The 5,688-nt window shown below is 41.9% G+C and overlaps 1 pseudogene; it reads left to right on the top strand.

Annotated features, from left to right (window-relative positions):
* The first annotated feature begins 2,259 nt into the window (after positions 1-2,259).
* LOC124524567 (60S ribosomal protein L7-like) lies at positions 2,260-3,219 on the top strand (annotated as a pseudogene).
* The last annotated feature ends 2,469 nt before the right edge of the window (positions 3,220-5,688 follow it).

Genomic DNA, 5,688 nt, shown 5'->3' with positions numbered 1-5,688 from the left:
CACCCCCATAATACGCATATGCAGCAGTGATGCCTCGTTTAGGCAAATATATTTGCTTTCTGTGACTCTATCAAATTCTCCCTCCGCTGTGAAGGATGCCAAGCCCTCACCAAGCTTTGCTTCTCTGAGCAGCAACAGAACGGACGGCTGTTTGTACAACTCACTTGATTCCCTGGGGTCTGACGCCCTTTTGTGTCCCTCCGGGCCCTGGCTTCAGTTTGACTTCCCAGCCTCATGCCCAATGACTACACTCTGTGGAGGTGAGAATTCTCCCTCTAATTAACACTCCCCCAAGAAGAAGTCTTCTTATATCTCTGTCTTTACACAGATCCTCATCCTAGTTTATTTGGAGTAATGAATTGGTGTTTGAGGAAGACACATTTGTCTAAAATAACCTCAAACAGGAGAACCTGGATGGCTCAGTCGGTTAAACCTCCGGCTCTTGATTTCAGCTCCGGTCGTGATCTCGCGGTTGGTGAACTCAAGCCCCACATTGGGCCCTGTGCTGACAGCACGGAGCCTGCTTGGGATTCTGTCTCCCTCTCTGTCCCCTCCACCACTCGCTCTCTCTCTCTTTGAAAATACATAAAAATAAGCTTCAAAAAATAAAAATAAAACGACCTCAAATAACATTAGCGGGGCATGTTGCTAGAAGTTTATGGAGGTCATGTGACAGAATAACAAATGAGGCAAAGACCTTTCATGTAGATTCGGGGATTGTGTATGGGGATGTGGCAGTTGCACACGCTGGATGTCACTGTAAGTGGGTTATTTTGGGGATCACTCCAGAAGGCAATATGGCAAACTCTGGGAAGATGGCATTGATGATACGGGTTTTGCAGCTCTCTCAACCCTCCATTAACAACAGTGCCAGGATATCAAAACCAAACCCACAGACATCTATTTCTTTTAATGAGCTATCAAGGTAGCCTCCAAACCTCAAATTAGGAGCAGATGTGAACCACACATCATCACTTTGGGATCTGCGTGGTATCAGAACCTGCAAAGGAAGAGACAAGGAGATGCGACAGATTCGCCGATGGCCCTACAAGTAGGAAAGGGGCCGCATCTCCACCGGAGGGTCGGTAGCAGGCAGGCAGAAGGACTTTAACTGCTGGTTGTGTGTTCGTTCCCGTGTGCTGCAAACTGCAGGAGTCCCCCGGAGGGTCTGAAAGGGCTGGAATAGTCTGAGCTCTACGAGCCCCAAATCCCGCATGGACTAGAAATTGCTAGAAACAGGATCCAAGCTGAGCTAGATAGAGATGCCAGGGGAAAAGCCAAAGAAGACCAGATAGAAGTGGGGGAATGTGAGGAGCTCTCAGAAAGTACAGGTCATACTGGGAAACACACACACACACACACACACACACACACACACACACAAAGAGTGCTAGGGGCGACTCTTCGTTTCGGCTCAGGTCATGACCTCACCGTTCGTGAGTGCAAGCCTCCTGTTAGGCTCTGCGCTGACAGTGCGGAGCCTGCTTGGGATTCTCTCTCTCCCTCTCTCTCTTCCCCTCCCCCGCTCATACTCTCTTGCTTTTGAAATAAATAAACTTAAAAAAAGAAAAAAGAGTGCTATAGAACCACAAAGCTAGCAGATCTCTCCTGACCCACTTACTTCTCCTGGAAGTTAAGGAAAACTAATTTCACATAAGAATAGGCAACAGGAAAGGATCAAATTTGAGTCCCATACAAATTTATCAGTGAAGAAAAAGGAGAGTCGAGAGGACAATTGTATCTCCATTGGCAATCTATTGGCAATGGGAGTGCACCATAGAAACACTCCAGGCAGATGAAAACGGTGGGCTAAAATTTCAAAATGTGCTAAAAGAAATGAAGGTAATAATGGGGAAATGAAAGAAAACATAAGTCTATAACAGAAACACTTAGTGGTAAAGTTATAGGACTCTGGAAGAATTAGAAAGAAAAATTTGTTTTAAAAACCTCATTTCAGAAATCAATATTAAACTGGAAAGAGCACAGGAGTGGATAAATACAACCAGAAATAGCCTAAAAAAATAAAGGTTAAAAGGAGTAAAATTTTAAACATCAAAACAAATGAGGGAAGAGGTTAAAAAAAAAGATTTGAGAAAACGTGATAGAAATTGAAAATAGGTAAAGAGCCAAAATACATGTGTATAATACAGAAGAGTTCACAAAAGAAGAAAGCAAAGAAATGGAAGAGAAATCATTAAACAAACAAAGAAAGAAAAACAAAACACAGCTCTTCTGGCCAGAACTTTGGAGGATGCAGAGAACACAAAAAAGAAGGTTGCTTCTGTGCCGGAAAATCCTTAAGAAAAAGCAAAGCAGAGGCACCTGGGTGGCTCAGTCAGTTAAGCGTCCGACTTTGGCTCAGGTCATGATCTCGTGGTTCGTGGGTTTGAGCCCCGCGTTGGGCTCTGTGCTGATGGTTTGGAGCCTGGACCCTGCTTTGGATTCTGTGTCTCCCTCTCCCGAGGCCCCTCTCCCGCTTGTGCTCTGTCTCTCCCTCTCTCTCAAAAATGAATAAACATTAAAAAAAAATCTTTAAAGAGAAAGCAAAGGAATTTTTGCCATGTTGAAGATGAAGCATCTGAGAAAGAAGTTTGCCTGGAAGATGCCTCCAAAGGCAAGGAGGAAGCTTATCTACAAAAATGCTCAGCATCCCCACAGGAATATAGGCATCTGTGCAGAACTGAGCAGGGTGGGACGGGTAGGATGGCAAGAAAGGCCAGCGACTTCTCTGCACCTGCGGAACCCAAATTGGCATTCGTCATCAGGATCAGAGGTATCAATGGTGCAAGCCCAAGTTTGGAAAGGTGTTGCAGTTCCTTTGTCTTTGCCAGAACTTCAGCGGCACCCTTGTTAAACTCAACAAGGCTTTGGTTAACATGTTAAGGACTGTGGAACCCCATATAGCCTGGGGGTACCCAAACCTGAAGTTGGTAGATGACTTGATCTACGAGTGTGGTTATGGCAAAACCAACAAGAAGAGAATTGCCGTGGCAGATAGCACATAGATTGCTAGATCTCTCGGCGAAGACGGCATCATCTGCGTGGAGGATCTGATTCACGAGATCTGTGGCAAAACGCTTCGCAGAGGCAAACAACTTCTTATGGCCCCTCAGATTATCTTCTCCATGAGGGGGAAGGAAGAAAAAGACCACCCCCATTTGGAGATGCTGGCAACAGGGAAGAGACCAGATCAATAGGCTTATTAGAAGGATGAACTAAGGTATCTGCCATGATTATTATTTTTGTAATCTGGTCAGTTAATAAACACATACTTTCAAACTGAAAAAAAAATCCAATACAAAGCACCTTTCCTAAAAACAGGATCTGAAAGCACATGGCAGAGAAGAACACCAGATACTCAAGAAAAATTACCCAGAATGACTCCTACCAACACATGCTGAAAAGTACGTTGAGCTCCCAGGCAAAAGGACTAAGTCACTTAAAAAGGAAAGAAAATTGGATGGCTATCAGATTTCTTGACAGCAACATCTTATATCAGGAGACAATGGAATGACATATTTAAGATACTCAGGGAAAGAAAATATGAACCATATATTATTAATCCAGCTGAACTTACTTTCAAGTATAAAGACGGCAGACAAACTGCTATCAATAAGCAAGAACTCAGGAAATATTGTTCCCAGGAGCCTTTCCTGAGTAAACTACCAAAGAGTGAAATTGACTGGAGAGACATTGACATAAGGCCTGGTGGTGAGCATTAAATATATAGCTACCTGTAGAACAAAGTATAAATGATGCTTATAAGAGAGAAGGTATAAGCCATGACAACCTTATGCTTGAAATTGTAGGAACACGGCATCGACTTTTAAAAAGAGGGAAAGCATATAAAAAGCAAATTAAGCTTATGATTGCTTTATAGTTCTTACCTAGGAATAAAAGGATATTGTTTCAAATCAATTCCTGGGATAGAGGTGGTGAAGAAGAGATTACTAGCAAATTTCAATATTATCCATAGTAGCAAACCAGTTGTCAATTGCCATAGATATGAAAGTATTGACATAAAGGAAGCGATTTGAGCAAACTTACAAACTTTCTTAAGTATTTCATCCTTTAAAAAAAATTATTCAAGTACACCTTCAGCCCCTTTCTCTCTCTCTTCTTTTTCTGGAATTCTTATGATACGGGTATTGTTTCGTTTGATTGCATCACTTAGTTTTCTAATTCTCCCCTCATACTCCTGGATTTTTTTCTCTCTCTTTTTCTAAGCTTCTGCTTTTTCCATAATTTTATATTCTAATTCACCTATTCTCTCCTCTGCCTCTTCAGTCGGTGCGATGGCTGCCTCCATTTTATTCTGCACCTCATTTATAGCACTTTTTAGCTCCTCATGACAATTTCTTAGTCACTTTATCTCTGTAGCAATAGATTCTCTGCTGTCCTCTATGCTGTTTTCAAGCCCAGCGGCTAATTTTATGACTATTATTCTAAATTCTTGTTCTGTTATATTGTTTAAATCATTTTTGATCAATTCATTAGCTGTCATCAACTGATGAATGGATAAAGAAATTGTGGATTATATACACAATGGAATACTACTTGGCAATGAGAAAGAATGAAATCTGGCCTTTTGTAGCAACATGGATGGAACTGGAGAGTTATGCTAAGTGAAATAAGCCATACAGAGAAAGACAGATACCATATGTTTTCATTCTTATGTGGATCCTGAGAAACTTAACAGAAGACCATGGGGGAGGGGAAGGGGAAAAAAAAGTTAGGGAGGGAGGGAGGCAAACCATAAGAGACTCTTAAAAACTGAGAATAAACTGAGGGTTGATGGGGGGGTGGGAGGAAAGGGTGGATGGGCGATGGGCATTGAGGAGGGCACCTGTTGGGAGGAGCACTGGGTGTTGTATGGAAACCAATTTGACAATAAATTTCATATTAAAAAAATAAATCAGGGGCGCCTGGGTGGCTCAGTCGGTTAAGCGTCTGACTTCGGCTCAGGTCATGATCTCACGGTCCGTGAGTTCAAGCCCCGCATCAGGCTCTGTGCTGACTGCTCAGAGCCTGGAGCCTGTTTCGGATTCTGTGTCTTCCTCTCTCTCTGACCCTACCTCATTCATGCTCTGTCTCTCTCTGTCTCAAAAATAAATAAACGTTAAAAAAATTAAAAAAAAAATAAATCAAATCTACCTAAATAAATAAATAAATAAATAAATAAATTTTAAAATGTAGAAATAAATATCATAGACCAAATTATGAAAGACTATTTGTATAAAAGATAGTACACTTATAAACACAACATAAAACATGACGGAGTAAAAAGAAAATATAACAATCCTATCTAGAGGTGTCATGGGACGGGGCATCCGGGTGGCTCAGTTGGCTGAGCGTCGGACTTCAGCTCAGGTCACGATCTCGTGGTTCCTGAGTTCAAACCCCACATCAGTCTCATTGCTGTCAGTGCAGAACCTGCTTCAGACCCGCCCCCCACCCCCTCTCTGCCCCTTTCCTGCTTGTGCTTTCTCAAAAATAAATTTTAAAAAACCATTTAAAAAAAGATACAAGAGTAGGGGAATAATGAAATGGAAAACTTAAACCAATAAGTCCAAAAGTTGGTACTTAAAAAAAATATATCAGCAAAGTAAGCTATTTGCATACCTAACCAAGAAATTGGTGGAAGAAAGCATACATACATAAAATTAGAAATAACAAGGCGGGGGGCAC

This window comes from Lynx rufus, unplaced genomic scaffold (genome assembly GCF_022079265.1).
Source record: "Lynx rufus isolate CCGP_SWC_20201006 ecotype Redwood Valley unplaced genomic scaffold, mLynRuf1.p SCAF_10, whole genome shotgun sequence".
Classification (NCBI taxonomy): Eukaryota; Metazoa; Chordata; class Mammalia; order Carnivora; family Felidae; genus Lynx; species Lynx rufus.
The sequence above is the reverse complement of the archived record's forward strand: the minus strand, read 5'-3'. Positions and strand labels throughout refer to the sequence as shown.